Source organism: Rhyacophila brunnea, unplaced genomic scaffold (assembly GCF_057557595.1).
Source record: "Rhyacophila brunnea isolate RB1 unplaced genomic scaffold, BYU_Rbru_1.0 scaffold_9, whole genome shotgun sequence".
NCBI classification, from domain to species: domain Eukaryota; kingdom Metazoa; phylum Arthropoda; class Insecta; order Trichoptera; family Rhyacophilidae; genus Rhyacophila; species Rhyacophila brunnea.
In genome coordinates, this window is record NW_028233361.1 from 36203105 (window position 1) to 36221368 (window position 18264).

Sequence of the window (18264 nt, forward strand, 5' to 3'; positions counted from 1 at the left end):
AGTGTTAAATTAGTTTAAAGTAGGGTATATTGGACGATATTGATTTTGTTAGATTTATTATTTGTAAAGTTGTTGATTTATTAAGTTGACACTTCACAATATTCGTAATTATATAATATGAGTAGCAAAAAAATACGCAACAAAAATAATATACTTCTTATCGAACGAACTTAGAAGATTATGGCAGAACTGTCAAAATTTGCCGCCAAATCGCGCCAGCTACTCCTACTCTACGACACAGCTAGCTAACGTCACCCGAAAACTTTCGGTGAGTTGAAATTCCAACAGTTTTACAAAAACACGGGAGTGGGGGGTCGCTGGCAGTTTGAACATGGCACACATCTGACAGGTCGAAAACTGTCCGTCTATGGGCGCAGCAGATTATCTACCAAAGATAACTGTATGGCCGCCATTACGTATTAACTGGCATGTTCAACCTCTTACGAAAACTGTACGTATATGGCCGCCTAATGCGACGTTTATAGCCATTCCAAAATGAATTACGTTCGCCTCGCGCTCGAGCATGACAGTTTTTATGATTACTCCAAAATAAATGATGTCACCTAGCTTGTAAGCTGCCGAGAATACATAATATGTATAGCAAGTTATCGCGAAATACAAAATCGCATAGAAGCCAGGTATCACAATTGAGTTTTTGGGTTTTCTTCTTGCACTCGCGTTTGTTTTTTTATGTCGAATCAAAAATTAACTACGTCACCTAGCTTGCTCACTGCCAAATAAAACGCGCTATATGGGCGGAGCACATTTTTGGTACTCGATTGTAAGAGCTTTTCCAGGTGACGCGTGTCTCATTGCGAGTGCATGTGGACGGCTCAATGAAGACACATGTACGTGGGGAATTCGCGCGAGTCAAATTGCGCCATCTGGACAAGGTCAAAAGACAATATGCCGATCTCATTATCTGCGTTATGACAAAGTTTGGAATACCATAATCGCATCCCTCGCATGAACGCGAAAATAATAAGAATAAGGGAAATAATGAAAAAATATGCTAGTCACCGGAATATGAGATCATCATATAGCTTCCAGATAATAAAATTAATTAATCCTGAATCTACTTTTTATCAACGTAAAACAAGCATGACGTATTTCATTTTAAGTGTAGTAAGACTCACACTCAGGTTTAGATAAGACCCGTTTAATAATCAATGATTTTTAATTTAATAGTAAGATTAGGTTATGTATGGCTTAATTTCGTTTGTATGCCAACGGGTTCCTTATCGTAAAAACAGATTATTTATTATTTTTAAATAATTGTAGAGAAATCTAGAAACTACGAGTAGCGCAACGTTGTATATGAAAGTCAGCAGGGGCGGCTCTACCTTAGGGGTTCGTAGGGATCACCCCCATATTCGTAGATATCATGACAAAAATATAAATCTGATACATTCATTATTGGAAATAATATATCCACTTTATTACATTATTAAATTAAAGATTTAATTTATTTACCTTTTTGTAAAACTTTTTATTATTATCATAAAATAAAGCAATTGTAAATTATGTAATGAAATAATGCGGTAGTAAAATAATTAATTAAATTAAATACATGAAATTGAACGGTGACAACTAACTATCTATACATTAAGAAAACTAGTAAACGACTATTTCTCGCTGACCGGGTTCATTCTCTGCCCCATACCGTTGCCGCGGTACAAAATTTGTTCCAAGCACAAATGATTTGAATGCATTTGCGTTAGTATACGCATACTGTAATATAAGTAGCTTGGTATGTACACATATACCATTTAAGGAGGTATATTTAATAATTAAGACTAAACCCAACCCCCTAAAAAGTCGCAGAGCCACGACTGTGAAAGTGCATGTTAGACATAAAGCGAATAGACCACAAAGGGGCAGTGGTAGAGATCACCGACCAGTGGGTATATTCTATACTTATCGAACACTAAATTGATAAATAGTATCAAACTTAGGGTAGGTTTGTATCAAAATATTAGCACTTATTGTAACAATTACACGAAGCCGGTTTTTATTGTTGCAATAAGTGCGATATTTCAACAGCAGCAAGATAGGTGCTGTTAAAATATAGCACTTATTGCAACAATAAAAACCGGCTTCGTGTAATTGTTACAATAAGTGCTAATATTTTGATACAAATCTACCCTAAGTTTGATAATATTTTTCACTTTATCACTTTAGCGGTCGATAAGCATAGAATAGACCCACTGATGTATAACAACGATGAATAACAACGAGCAGGACAAGTTGCTCAGCAAGTGAACCGCTGGACAAATGAGTGGTATCAGATGAACTCACACAGTTTAACGAATGCACTTGCCTGTGAATAACTAGGAACCGTGGAAGAAGGGGCCTCAATCCATCCAGCAATGGGTCGATCCCCGCTAATGATGATGATGATAATGACATAATTGAAAATCTTGGCATGTTTTTTTAATAAAAGTTTGTTTGAGTATAGTAGACTGTCCAAAATATATTTTATTTTATTTGCAGGTGTGGACGTGCATTGGTTTCAACAAATTGCTGTATAGGGACAAATGGGTGGTTATGGATCAAGTCCAATTCTCATAAGATTCGATTTTTTAATTTCAGTGGCTAGATAAAACAGATTTCTATATTGTGTGTTAATATCACAATCGTAGCTCCACAATTTTCCGTATAAATGGCAATACTAGTATTGATAAGACATAAAATTGAATGTAAATCATGTCCATTTGAACGGTTATTTCAACAGTATAAAGTGGTATTTGCTAACATTAATAAAGCCTGAATATACTTTATGTTTCGACTATTTATTCAAAAGATCCATGTACAATCAAAAAAACATTCCTGAATGTTACAAAAGGAGTTTTAACTTTAGGTCCAAATATCTCAAGTTCCATTTTGATGGACTTGGATCCATAATTATTGTGAACCACCCAAATGTGTTTGCAGAAATTTGTATAATTTGTCCACGGACAGATAGACGTATATCTGTGCTAGGTATAATATGAGTCCGTGGATCAAAAAACGTATCCGGATCTCAGAACGCCAAAGAGAAAAACCGTTGAGATGCGATTTCAGTGGCTTGGTGCCTGGTACCGCATATCGGCCCACGTGATTTCAGCAAAGTACACACAGACAACATTTTTTATTTCAATTCTCGAACATGTTGTGCAAAAATAATACATATCTCCTCTTTATCATTTTGTCATGTTATCGGGAACTATTTCTGCTATCCTGGGTCAAGTTGAAGTTGTTTACCAAGTTTGCGTGGAACCAAACAACCGCGAATGACTAAAATCATCATTAGTGCAATCACCTCGATTAAATCAATGTCATAACGAGTCATTCAATCGATGTGGCCTGTAATCTCCACTTCGATATCCTAACACATGTAATAATTTCAGCTAGTTCCTTTCAGTGACGTCCCGTGGGGGTAGGCAGATTGAGCGTCGCTTGGGGGCGGCAAATCGAGGAGAATCGTTAGGTGTATATAGAAATAGGTATCTAAACTTAGTAATAACGGAAATGTCTTTCCATTAAAAGATTGAGCTCACTGGTTGGAAACAAAACATCTATATTAATTAGCTAACATAAAAGGTTTAAGCGATAGTGCTCATAGAACGCGTCGAGCGGGCGAAGTCGGCGAATGCAGTGTTTATTCATAACCATAATCACACGTCTCTTCCCGCGCATTACCCTTCACCTATGTAATAAGCGGCCCAAGCAGCACAAAATAATTATTTTTACAGTGTCTCTCATAACAAAGCAATAAAAATATTATATTATTTCGGGGCTTGTCATTAATATTTACGACGACATTATTCAACCAGCGAAATATAGGACACGGAACAATGACTTCTCTGTAATTAAATAATTGCTTTTCGCCCGTCGATCGATGACGCCTAGAGCAGCGTAATTTTGGTAGCCGTGTTCAATGAATGGACTTCTTTGTATTTTCATTAAATCGTATCGCCGAGAAGCGAAAAACGGTGACTCATGCGGCAGGCGCGGCGGGTCGGGTTTGCGATGTCTAGTTTACTTCCGTTGTCCTCGGACGTCACATCCTTGATGACTAGCAATAACACGTGCATATTTGCGAATTATATTTGAAATATATGTAGGTAGGTACATACTCACTGACCTAATTAATAACCTAATTATCCAAATATTTTTTACCAGTCATTCGCGAGTTTTGAAAGTTGTCAGGTGTATATTTAAATGTATCTGAAACCGAGGACACGCAATATTGTCTATTGCAGTATGGCATTTAAATTAGATTTAGTGGTATATATGTACGTGGTATAAAAGGATGATAAAAAATACTGTATAAAAAATGGGGCGGCATTTTGGCGCTGCTTATTGGCGGCATTTTGTCTAGGGACGTCACTGGTTCCTTTGATCCCTAAAACATTAAGTCCTTTTTCAATCTCTACATACACGTTATGTCCAACATGCATTACAATAATTCATATAAAGAATACATACCGTAGTATTTTGACAATACGTATAAACCCCAATGTAAGCTTTAAAAAGAGTAGGTATCGACACATTTAGACAGATTTTGGTATTGACGCTTTGGATGCAATACCAGTATGTATTGACATCTACCAGCTGCCTACTCTCTTTCAATACCTTCGTATTCCAAAATTTACCCATCATTTTTAAAGTAGAACCCAACTGGACATAATACCGAACTTTTTTCTTTTGATACCTACTTATTACATCTCTACTCTCTAATGGATTTAAGTTTTGTACTATTCCATTAGAGTCGCTTTTTGCGACCCGGATTTCACCTTTCAGCATCTTCAGGCACTATGCGCACTCACCAAAGGGTAAAAACATACTGACAACGAATTCAGTTAATTCTAATTTATATAATAAATGAATACAATAAAGTTGGTAAAAACTTTATCACCTACCTATTAAGTCCAGGATCACAAAAAATATAACAAACAAATTATGAACAGTTGAAGTGTTTGTAAAAACCCCTACCTTATCACCAATAATACACTCGTAAGCGTATAAATCGTCAAAACCTAATAATAGATTATTAGTATTATTAGGCTTAGAATTTTAGGGGCTAAATAATGAATAATAGGTACCTACCTAAAATATGTAAATATAATTGGAAAATATGTTATTAAAATTTCATAATTATGTGCTAAAAAATAAAAATAGATGCTGAGTGTTACAATAAATCATATATATTTCAAAAGTTAAATTTATTATTTATTCACAAACAGAAAACGCTTTATTACAATAAATAATAATAAATTGCTTCAATTTTTGAAAGTGAATCTTTGACGATTTGACTTCCACAGATGTTATTTATTCTCTTCTCATCGACCATGTCCGATCCTAATAGGATCATATGAGCCTCCTCAGAGTAGAGGTTTGTATTAACAGATTTTGTTTTTACGTGAAATGGATGTCAGCCACTTGCTCAACCTATTAGGTCCATACCCTGACCCACACACATATTGAAAAACAATATGTGTACTTGCCAGACCCAGGATTCGAACCTGGGACCCACGGCATGATAGTCCAACGCTTATGCCGCGCGGCCATCGTGGCGTTATTGCAGGTATATAAATGAAACTATTTCTGAAGGAGAAAAAATTTAAACATCTGAGGCATCTGATGGATTTTCAAAAACAGCTTTATTCTGCAGCGTTTGAAGTCCAGTATTTTTATTTCAAACACTACTTAATTTTGTACATATTTTTATTCCAATTGATCCTGGAACATTGAAATTTTGTGTTTATGTGAAAATATGTGCTTAAACCTAGAATATGTAAAAATATGTAATTATCCAAAAATATTTAAAAATAGGTGCTAACACAATTAGGGCTTAAATGTTTCAAAATTGTCTGAGACAGTTAGATATTTTTGATATGTTGTTGCGGGCCCGCTCAAAAAAAATATTTAAATACCTAAGAATCCTAAACCTAGTAATTATAATCAATAATAATTACAAGATAAAAAGAACTTTTAATATACAAGGTTTTTAAATTTTCTGTTTAATCATATACACTTGACTTGACTAGCTTAAACGATCAAAAAAAATGTAGGTACTTGATAGAAATAATGAATAATGAAATGTCATTCCATATTGATTTCCATAGTAACGGACGTATATATTATTTAATAATTTAGTTGCTAGGGCCCCCTAGCAACCAATAATGGTATCGAAATAACTTTTCATACAAAACAGATTTAACTGAAAATGAATTCAGTTCTACTTAAAGATGGCTAAAAGTATTAAAAAATGCATTGGCATCGTGTTCTGATAATATGTTCTAAAAGTTTCAAATGTCCAGCTAGTCGGGAAGTTAGTTAAAAATCGATTGCAAGATTTGTACCGGACAAACAACCACCGAACAAATAAGAATACGACCTAAGAAAAACGTTGTAAAAATACTACAGTAAAGAGGTGTAAATCGTCAACAATGGCAACGTAATTCCTAATATCGCAAAAAACGACTCAAATGGAATAGTACAAAACTTAAATCCATTAGAATTTAAATTCAAACTCCATCAAGTACCCCGGTAGATTTACTTTCCTTTTAGGGCCCTCAAAAATAACCTTCCTCATCGACATATGGGCGTGCTGGAAGAAAATTCATTTTTTTAACATATAAAATATTATACGACATTGCAATATAGAGCTGATTTTTGCAAATTCGCGTTTATGTCCTTGGATATTCAATGGGTAGAAGTATCCCGTATAAGTCAATAGATGTGTCGGGCCTAACTGCTACCTTTTTGTAGATAGGACTATTCCGAAAAGTCACGATGAGTATTCAGTTTTTCGTGTGCCGTATTTTATGTGCATATCGACGTAAAAATATTCGCTGAGATTGATAAGAAAGTCAGTACATACATAGCGAACGGCGATGACATCATCTCCGCCATTGTAAATAATTATAATATAATATAACATTATTATGTATCGCATCAATGGGCGAAAATATCGTGTAGGTCAGGTTTGGCGAACCTTTTCACGTACGCTTGCCAAATTTCCCAAATATTATTTTTCGACTGTCTGACGTGCCGAACAGTTTTTAATGGGGAAACAATGGTTTTTAATAATTATATTAAAAAAATAATGATGTTCTAGAAGCTAGATACCACTCACGGAACATAGCACACATATTATAGATTTTTAATTTTTTTCAATTACGCCATAATTACACATTTCGGTTCACCAATTTTGAAACTGTCTGCCAGAATTACTACGATCTCCACCAAGTTTTTGTTTCTTATTTTTGGTACAACCATTTTTCTGGGTAGAAATGAAATTGATTGTTAATGTAATGCTTGGTTTGGTTCTTTTACGCACAAATTGATACCAGAATTGTTCCGATCAGACGAAGCATTCTCTCGCTACAGTGGTCTCAAGCATTGTAAATCGATCAAAATCAGAGGTTCGCGGCGCGGTTTCCCCCGCCGCCTGATGAGGTTAATGCGATAATATTATATGTAACGCATAAAGCGTAAGGACCGACCAATGCAATTATATATCTACATTAAACATAATGCTTTTTCTTGAAGAGTATTTACCTGCTATTTGTATACAATGCATTCTGTCATTTATTATTGTTACAGTTACTTTTTTCTCTTTAAAATAAAACATTCTCGTGTCATGCAAAATCATCGAACCAGGTTCGCTACCACTGGTGTAGGTATTTTGTTACATAAATATTACATATTCATGAAAAAAAAACTGGCAGACAATGATAACGACTGATAAGAAATTTCGCCGGCTGTGATTCCGCTGACAGAGAATCCTGCACCGATAAACGTAAGGCCCGTTTCAGGCGGGACACAGGTGTCGCACTCATATATAATAAGGAGGTCTTTGTATTCGAATAAAAGGGCCTTTGTATTATGTTTATGAATCCCCCAGAGCTAATGAGTCAACGCGTGTCCGGTACACTTTTCCGTCGGCCGCTACATTCTCAAGCCGCCGATAAACTTGTTTTTATTACCGCAACCAGTTTTATGTTCTAATTTATAACACGAAATTATGCGTTGACTCATTAACTCTAGGGCGATCATAAACATAATACAAAGGCCCGTTTATTCGAATACAAAGGCCTCCTCCTATATTATATCGAGCGCGTCACCGGTGTCCCGTCTGAAACGGGCCTTATGATAGCACAATAAAAATATTATTAAATAGTAATAGTATGTATACTAAATCTCCGAGGTAATATTTATAGATATAGTTAGGCTTATCGCGATATTAAATTCATTCGTGAATTTGACAACGATAACGTCGATAACAGAGGAAAACAATTGTTTGCTTTTTATTCTAAATACAGATAAAGTAGGTAACACAATATGATTAGAATGGAAACGGGGAGTGGAGGACCGGTCGGAGTTGTGGAGGCAAAGGTCCGGTCCACACCGGACTGTAGCACCACACGATAAAGAAGAACATGACGCAGGTATGATTGATTTGATTTGTAATCCAATTCCTAGCTGAACCACGCGTTTATGTTATTATCGACTAATTTGTCAAATTAACAAAATTAATAACAATAAAAATGTTGTTACAAACTCTACTATATAGTAGAATACGTTATCGACAGTGTTGGCAGGGCACTGTACGGCCTAAAAAATGGAATTCGGGTTACTATTTTTTTAGAGTAGTAGCCCGACACTATATTAGAAAAGCTTCACACTAGAGGTGAGTTGGAAATACTGTCACCAGTTTGTGTACTCAAGTTTCGGATGAAACTACCCATAGTAAGTATGTGTGGCTCAATAAACTTATTCCAAAAAACTTGTGATGATATCATCGCGAGTCGCTGTTCTGTGCACTCGCTAGTTGGTAGACATTCAACACTATTGACATTAAATGCGCACGAACGAAATAGCACTTGAATATAGGTATATTTTAATTTATTAGTCTATTGCGTTCGAATGTATGAATAATAGGTCATAAATTTTGTGTCGCAGCACAGTGGTGAGATGACTATAATTTTTACGCCTTTGTACTATAATCAGCATAGAAAAATATGGCAACACTGGTTGAGTATGAAACTTTTGTCGCATACGCACGCCAAACGATCTATATAGTATTCCAAATACTAGTAAGTATTTTGGAATAAGTTTATATACCTAATAAGTATTTTTTATACTGGTAGTAAGTATACTTAGTCTTCAAAATCAACCAGTTTTCCCATCTCTACTTCACACCTAATCATATGGAATTATACATGTAGAAAGGGTCTTATCCAAGTGGGTTCTTTTCATTTTCTATTTTTGACAAAATTATTCAAGAGCTCCATTCATTGATTTATATACCTATGCTACCTATTTATATTCTAAAAAAAATATATTTTTCATGAAGATAATATAAAACTAAGATGCACACTCTTGGGTTGCAATCCGTAAAGCCCATGCCTTAATCCGGGGTTGTCATCTAAAAGCATATCTGTTGTAAAACTTTTGACGATAATCTATGTTAGGCATGGCCTCCAGGCCGGGATCTTTCGTAGGCCCCCCTACCTATCACTAAGCTTAACGGCAGTATGGCGCTCCACAGTAACGTTTTCCAAATGGTGTTCGAAGTAAAATTAAGAGTAAGTATTCAGTATATTTTTAGTATTTTTAATACATCCACTTGAATTATTGAATTGTTGAGTATTGACACCATAAGGGGGGGCCGGCGTGGCGAGTCGACCAGATACATGAGATAAACACACATCTTAAATTTTCTCTAATGGTAAAAAAGTCGCATGCGGCACTACTTTACTTCGTTAAAAAATCACTAAAAATACACTGAATTTTATTTGACGTCGAACACCATTTTAAAAACGCCACTATAGTGCGACAGACTGCCTTTAACCTAAACGATGGGTAGGGGGGCCGCTAAACTTCTTGGCCTTGGGGCCCGCTTCAGGATGTGGGGGCCATGATTGACACACAACAAAAATTGCATCGTTTTAAAACCACAATCATTTGTAATACATTGCGGCTTTTTATGCGATGTGTGTTTATCTCACTTATCTGTTTGACCCACCACGCCGGGCCCCTCCTGGGTGTGGGACATGATGTTAGGTCATGGTTTTTCATGGTTCACAAAACGTCAGATTAATTAACCTGCGTCGATATAGCATACGAGTGTCAAATAGTTAGTGAAATAGTAAAAAAGAAGACCTATTACATACCTATCCAACAACCTAGGTGTACCTACTACCTCAACGAAATCGATAAAAAATCAAGCACCAGTAAGTATTTTATAATATCACAGAGTACTTACCTGTCTGGGCATAAGAAAACTCAAATTGTACTTAGTAATAAATAGGTAGTTACATGTATGCTGTGTAACAAAGAAAATTGTTTACAACAAACATTAATAAAATGTGTAAAACTTTAGTGAATGTACCTAGGTAGGTATATCGTTTCTGATTGATTACGATTGTACGAACCGGTTGGATAACAACATGCAATGAACAAGTGAGTAATGCCACCGCATTCATTAAAATTCAATGAAATCGTGAATAACTTTATTCGATAATCAAGCAAAAAATCAACCACTAAAATACCCGACGACTCGAACGAATAAAAATATATTATAGTAACTACCAAGCCGAGAAAAAAATATTAGTAGGTATAAAAAATGATTATAATAATATTATAGTGCTATCGAAGAGATTTGAAGCCCTCGTCTAGGCTATGTTCATAATATTGCTCTACAGTCTACAAACTGGCATCGCCAACGGCAGAATACTGCTGCATCTTTGAAGGATAATCAACTGATGTCCGATTTCTTATAATAAAGTTCTCATAGAAAGACACGTCATGTAGCCTAGCAATGTCATAGTTTTACCACGAGCAAGTTGGAAAAATCTTGATCAAATAAGGATCTTTGACTGAGTGTCTGACGTATCGAATTGCCTCGCTTGTTTCCTAGTTAAGCTGTCGAACTTTACTTATAATGCGTGGGACACAGGGAACTAAGAAATAATGGGAACTGAAATACCTAACAGGTGTGGAGTAATATGGGATAATCTTAATCACGTGTCAAGAATACGCTTTTCCTTGTTCTGACAACTGCTCTCGGTTTATGCACTGACACTCATTTAATATTGATGTATTTGAAGGTTGAAACACACAATATTGCACGTAGGTATACGTGTTGTTCATTTTCGTAAGACACTCACACATTCAAAACCCTGCGCCAAAATGTTGTGTATTGGGTGGGGTACAATCGGAATTATATTTATTAATCTGTTCTGTGGATAATATATCAATGTTGTTTCCCATACCTACGCATACCAACTGCGATTTCGGTGATTCCGTCTGGTTTGGATTATTTATAATTTTTTAATATACCTATTTTGAATTTGGCCACCTTGCCGGATTTTATATACTAACTATACATAACATTATTTACAACCAAACACAGAATGTTGCAGTATATAAGTCGTGTTTGTCAGAAAAAGACGTGATAGGCAAATTAATAATATTTATGTTTGGGAAGATGGTTGAATGTTAGTACAGTTATAATACGATCTGTCAAAACAAATCAGTTATTTTTCGATGAAAAAAAATAGAAAACAGTATAAAACAATAGTAATTATGTTTTTAATTATTTAATAAGGAAACCACATCATCGAGTGAATTTATGCATGGCGAGTTTGCTTCGTAACATTGTATTTTACTCAACCAAATAAATAAAACAAAAATAAAGAACAACTCACGTTTGACTCGCTCACAATATGGAAATGAGAAAACATCTGTCAAAACAACTGGTAAACATTGTCTTTTATTTACAAAACTCACATCATGAATAAAAAAAAATCACTTTTGAGAATGATAATAATTATTCACGGAGCGATCATTCCACGGTGGATGGGATAAGAGTGTGTAACAAATAGACGATAAAAAAAAACCACTCAATTTGTGTTCACAATATGGTGCATGTATCAGGCAACATATTATTACGACATACAGACGTGCCTACTATTTTGTCCTCTACGCCGGGATTGGATTTTGCGCGAACGAGATACAAAACGACCCGACGCGCCGCCGGTCGCGCAATCACTGACCAAAACAATGTTGCCAGGTGATTTTTTTTTATAAATCCAACGAATAAAAATATAAACTACACACTCACTGAAAAAGATCCAATACAATCAACTCGAGCATGTATGGCTGCATGACAACTGTTAATTATTACTAAATATTTCATTTTCCAACTACATATTATAGAAGGAGGATGGCAATTCATAGTAGTGTTTAAAAAGTTCCGATTCTTTTAAATAATGTCGTGTTTTCACAAATAATTCCAACCACGTATTACTATTTAATGAATATGATTATCAAATTAAATATAAGAGCACTTAATATAATAGGCAAATTTGGCAAACGATACTAACAATTCTGTCTTACATTAAAAAAACATTTTGAAAAACGATAAAAATTTCGTTTAATGATAAAAATAACTTTTCATTTTAGCCACGTACCTATATACTAAGCACTCCTGGCAATCAATCAAAAGTTAGGGGCGGACGAACACTAAATAATAAAGCGATTAAAGAATATTATTAAAATAAAATAAACAACTGTTAATTAAGTAAAATAGAAGGAACACATTTGCGGAAATACATAACATGTAGGTACTAAAATAGATTCTTTGTTTTTAATTGATATCGGTTCCCCGTAAGTAGTAGTAGTAGAATAATCTAAAGGTGAGGGAGAGGGATCATCCTGTGCGTAAGGCCTTGTCCAGGTGGCGCGATTTAACTCGCGCGCATCTAGGTTGTGACCTCATTGAGCCGTTGACATATATTCGCGGCGTGTCATCGGTCGCGGGCCAAGAGCAAGCACTCGCTAGATTCTCGACAACGCGACGTTTTAACCACTATTCTAAAAAGAATTACGACCGCTTTGATCGGCCTTTCATCCGTGGGCCCGAGGTCGATTCTCGGTGAGATCACAATATATGTTTATGAAATTCTCAAAGCCTGGGTGTTTGTTATTGTTTCTCATACATTACTGTTTCACTACAGTACCTACTGTCATTAAGCACCGTGGCCTGTTGTAGTATTTAACGAAAAAAGTCTATCTTGTAGTCTTGATAATGGTGATACAACAGAAATACCTATCGACCTAACAAAATTATCTCTAGAAATTAATATAATTTATACACTAAGTACCTCCCAAGTAAAACTGACTGACAGATTTGTTCGAGAATTTTTCATAAAAAATTCACTCAAACCGATATGCATATCGATACACCAGTTCAATAGAGGAGCAACTCAAAATTTAAAGGTTTTGAGTTAAGAATCCATTTTGATGTAGAAAGGTATTCTCTTTATAATTCAGCAAAAAAAATAATTAAAAATTTCTTCAATGTATCATAAAATCGAATAATCCTTTCTAAGATTAATCAGTAATTCCATTATATAATCAAATTTATTTGTTAATTCGTTATTAAAATGTACAATTTCATTGTGCATTGATGAATTCCACTAAATCAAATATAAAAAAAACATACACTTTCATCGAAATCAAGGCTTTAAAATTAAAATAAGAATTCAAACGCTATTATCTCGGAACAAGGTTTTATGAGTTGTTCCCCTATTGAACTGGTGTATCGATATACTGCATCCAAGCATATACATTGAACGGAAGAACATCATACTAGGTAAGTATGAAATTCTTATTTAACCCATCTGGGGGAGTAGATCTCGCAACCCACCAAACAGATCATAGTGGCGTCTGCTCCACTCGACACAATTAAAACTGATTGAAAAGCTTTGCAATGATCTTTTTACCAATACATAATAATATAAAATATTTAATATTTAATATAAAACTGTATACTGAAACTGTATACTGAAACTGAAAAATATAAATAGAACTGAAAATAGTACGTAAATATAACATTAGATAAGTATGTGTACAATTATTATACACGGTCATTACATATTCTTACTTAAATATACCAGTAAAAATAAATCGTCGCACTATTGACAAATAGATTTATCAGCAGATTCGATAAACTTGAGTCCATATCATTAGCATACCTACCCAAGAGAAACAGCACATATTGATACTTAAGTTACGCTACATATGGCCGCATGGCAACATTGACAAACTCTTCCTTCGCACTCACACACCCAGAATCCACTGAGATGGAAAGGGGAGGAAAAGGGAGGGAAAACCCGCGCAGTCAGTGGAGGCGGAGGAGGTTCGAGTAACGAAATTTATTTAATTAATTACTCATTTCTATAAATAGTTTCGTACCATGCCATGGTGACCGCTCACCTCAATATCGTACCACCATTAGACTATGATATAATTTCCTTTTGTAAATTCTGCAAGAATAAAGCGCTACCAATTATTATTAGCTTGCTAAATATTATTATTAGCTCAACCCATGCTTTTGGTACAAACATACACCGAAAAATAACATATGATTTTTGCCAGACACGGGATTCAAACCCGAGACCATGACTTACCGAATGGACATGTCTTTACCAGTCGGACGTTGTGGGACATTAATACATAGACGACTACCAGTATACTTTTGAATTACGTATTTCGATCGTGCCTTTTCATTTTTCTTTTGATCATGTCCGATCCTAATTAATAGGCTCGCGCCTATCGCCGTATATTACGTAATATGCATATTAATAAGACATGCATCATAAATATATTCATAAATTAAAGTTATACTCATATATTATCAGTGTATATAAACAGTAACACAATTTACTTTCATTCTTAGAACATTTTACGGGTCATACATAATAAGTATTGCACAATAAAAAAGGTGACCATTATTATTTCTTGAACCTAGAGAACACATACTACAATATTTCCAAAGATGGAGTTGACAAAGTGAAATAAAGTATGAAGAATTTATAAAAAAACATTTAATAAATATATCAACGCAATTTATATATTTCCATATTACTGAAAATATTATGCATAGCATGAGATTTGAACACGACAAATTCAATTTAATTGCAATGGTAAAAAATTACATAATGCGAATTTTTTAAACCCACAATGTAAATGTACTGAAATTCAACCATATGTTAAAAAATCATGATCTGTCGAAAATATGTCGTCAGCTGAATGCAGAACTATTCTAACTCACATTTGAAATTTTTGAGGACAGAGTTTTTTGAAACAGCCTACTTCAGTTATTTATTATTTATATGGGCATGTGTATTGTATGCACAATTTTTTCATCAATAATCCTACTAAAATATGATGCGTACATTTATCCATAAAGATAATAAATAATTTCAGTAAGTTGTTTCAAAAAACTGTCTCCTCAAAAATTTCAAATGTAAGTTCGAATAGTTCTACATTCAGCTGACGATGTATTTTTGATGTTCCTATAATTTGCAACTTATCTATACAATGAAAATGTATGCGAGTGCATAAATTAGATACACACGTGGGCGTGCTAATTTTCATTCGAAACACATAAAAATATGTAATATACAATATAACCCATTGAATAAGCAAAACAATATGTTAATACGGTCTGTGATACTTTAAGTCAGCTATACAAAACAGAACGTATGCGTGTACGCATATTTGGCAGTTAGGTAATATGTATATCCAAATTTGCCACGGCAAAAAACAAAATTACACAATAGCAGCACCCACTGAATAATCAAAAAAAAAAACTTCATTGTCACTACGTGGCGCCACTGACCTCCTGCGGCCTTCACGGGTTACTACAGCCATCAGGTGTACACTGACAGAAAGCTTTTCCACGCAGCGAGACTAGCGGCGCCAGGTGAGGTTCACGGACGAGCCAAACAACACTTATTCATTTGTAAAGAATGCTAAAATTACATAACTCAGCCGTTCGTATATGAAACAGACATAAACATCCAACGCGAGATGCGAACAATCATAATAAAACTAGTTAGTTTGAGAGATTCGTCGACAAAAAATCCGTGATAATTTTACGCTACTGTACGAAAGTCTTCTACTTGAGTTTGAATTATTATGGTTTATAGGCCGATTTTAAAGAGCCAATCGCTAACACCGCTCAACGATCCAAAATCATACAAAATTATGACCTTACGCTATTACTTATTGAGCACAATAATTAGTAGATAAGATTAAAATTTAGTCAATAATCGTTCATTGAATTGTAATTATTTTTAAGTAGAAAATGAGATAGGTAAGTGAAATTGCGATTACCATTTTCTGTAGCTCCCCGTTTGTTGGTTATATTTTAATAAAGCTTTTCCCATTGTCATGAACTTTGCGTTTTCATTGCCAGCAATAATTTTCGGACCGGTTATGTTTTCTGTACATTGTGCCTATGTTATTCTGATACCTGAAATGAAAATCGTGCGTAAAACATAGCGTGCAAGGCGCTGAATAAAAATCTACTTTGACGAACAAAACAATCAATTTTCAAGATTACATTTTCAACATAAAATTACCAGTTTTCTATAATTTGATTTTATACATCAAATTATAGAAAACTGGTAAGATTATCTACGGTAATTGTATATTATGTAGACGTAGAATGCTACTTCATAAACACACGGTAGGTAGACAGTATATATAAATTACAAAGCGCTTTAAATGAGTGATTTCTGATCAGGGGTTCCTAAAGTGGTGGCAACAGTCACTGGGAGGCGCTGTATGCCAATTAGTGGGCAGTATAGGAAGGGTAGAAGACAAGGGGCCGATAGAGGAATGCTAGGATCCTCAAAAAGGGGAGAGAATTCAAATCGATACCTCTCACCCCATGGGCTTCACATCCTGGAGCGGGCCAAGATCGTTGGCGGGCCCCCCTACCTATCGCTGCGGTTAAGGGAAATGTGATGCTTTAAAGCAGCGTGTCCTAAATGTTCCGCGAGATAAAGCATATTGGGTACTTACATCTATTTAAAGTAGGTATTGAGTTGTCGAGTATGGACATACTATAACACTATTTAATATTGTATCGCACAACCATTGATTGATGAATAAAAATTTAAAATAAATTTTAATAATCTACAAGTAAAATTTCTGGAAGTAAAGACTTTTTTACTATTTGAGCATTTTTTATCGTATAGACGGCGATAAAGACTGTAAATGACAAGAGCCGAAATAAGTCAGTATGATAAAAGGAATTGTATTGTGCCAAATAAAATAATTAATTTTAGTTTAATGGACAAAATAAAGGTCAATATTGTATAAAGTCTCTTTTTGTTTTCTGTTCATCTCATTTAGCTGGTCACCACACTGGGCCCCTCTAAACCCGGACCCCCAGGCTAGATCCCTGTCAGCCTTCCCTTGTGGGGACCTTGTCTTACTTTCGCCAGTATGGATATTATGCTTTATGCACGCAAAAGAAAAAGCATCGCATCTCCAAAACATGTCATTTTATGTGTTTTGATCAAACCTTTTTTTACTTATACATACCTAGATAATAGCATATGAACAAACATGTGTCATATTATATGTTCCTAAGTAGTAATAAATCTACTTATATAAAAATAAACATTGCATTTTAAAGTTTTTTTCCCCGATTGAGTCGTTTGACTACGACTCGCTGTCTTATCGCCTCTTCTCTTCTAGAAGGGGATCCGTCGATCAGGTCATCACTCCTATTCTGTTAAATAACTTTACAATTTTGCCTAGCTCTTCCGTCTTACCCACTGCCAGGACACCCTTCTATTCGTCGACATTCTCATAGATATCCGCAATTCGCAGCTGTACTCTGTGAAGTTCATATTTAGGGCATTGTACAATGTCCTCTAAAACATGACATTCATCGCAGAGTTGCGATTCGCTGCTTCCCATGAGAACATCAAATCTTTTGCCCATTGTGTGCCCTGTTCTTAGCCTCAGTATTAACTTAAGCTCATTCCTCGTCAAAGGAGACTCTACAAACCAGGGCACCTCTCGTGGTGATGGTAGAATAGACTTACTAATATATATTATAAATACGCTTCCTGTGGAGACATACATATTTTCACTGATGCTAAAGTCACCTGAGCTCTATATGTCGTCTCTGTTCTGGCAGAACACACAAACTGGAGAATACTAGTTTTGAGTAATTTGACTTTGAAGTTGTTAAAATGTTTGAAATAATGGTCTATCATGTGAGTTCATTAAGTAATCGTAAAAAGGATGACTTTAAAATAAAGACTGTTTATTTATTAAGAAGGTTTCCAGACGGTAACCTAACCTAATCTTTTGCCCATTGTGTGCCCTGTTCTTAGCCTCAGTATTAACTTAGGCTCATTCCTCGTCAAAGGAGACTCTACAAACCAGGGCACCTCTCGT

The 18264-nt window shown here is 35.1% G+C and overlaps 1 protein-coding gene across 1 annotated transcript in view; it reads right to left on the reverse strand.

Annotated features, from left to right (window-relative positions):
* Atx-1 (Ataxin 1) overlaps window positions 1-12047 on the reverse strand; it is a 99711-nt gene extending 87664 nt beyond the window's left edge. The window contains exon 1 of the mRNA XM_085959587.1: window positions 11703-12047. The gene's annotated coding sequence lies outside the window, so the exon portion shown is untranslated. The remainder of the gene's footprint in view (window positions 1-11702) is intronic.
* Window positions 12048-18264: the final 6217 nt, after the last annotated feature.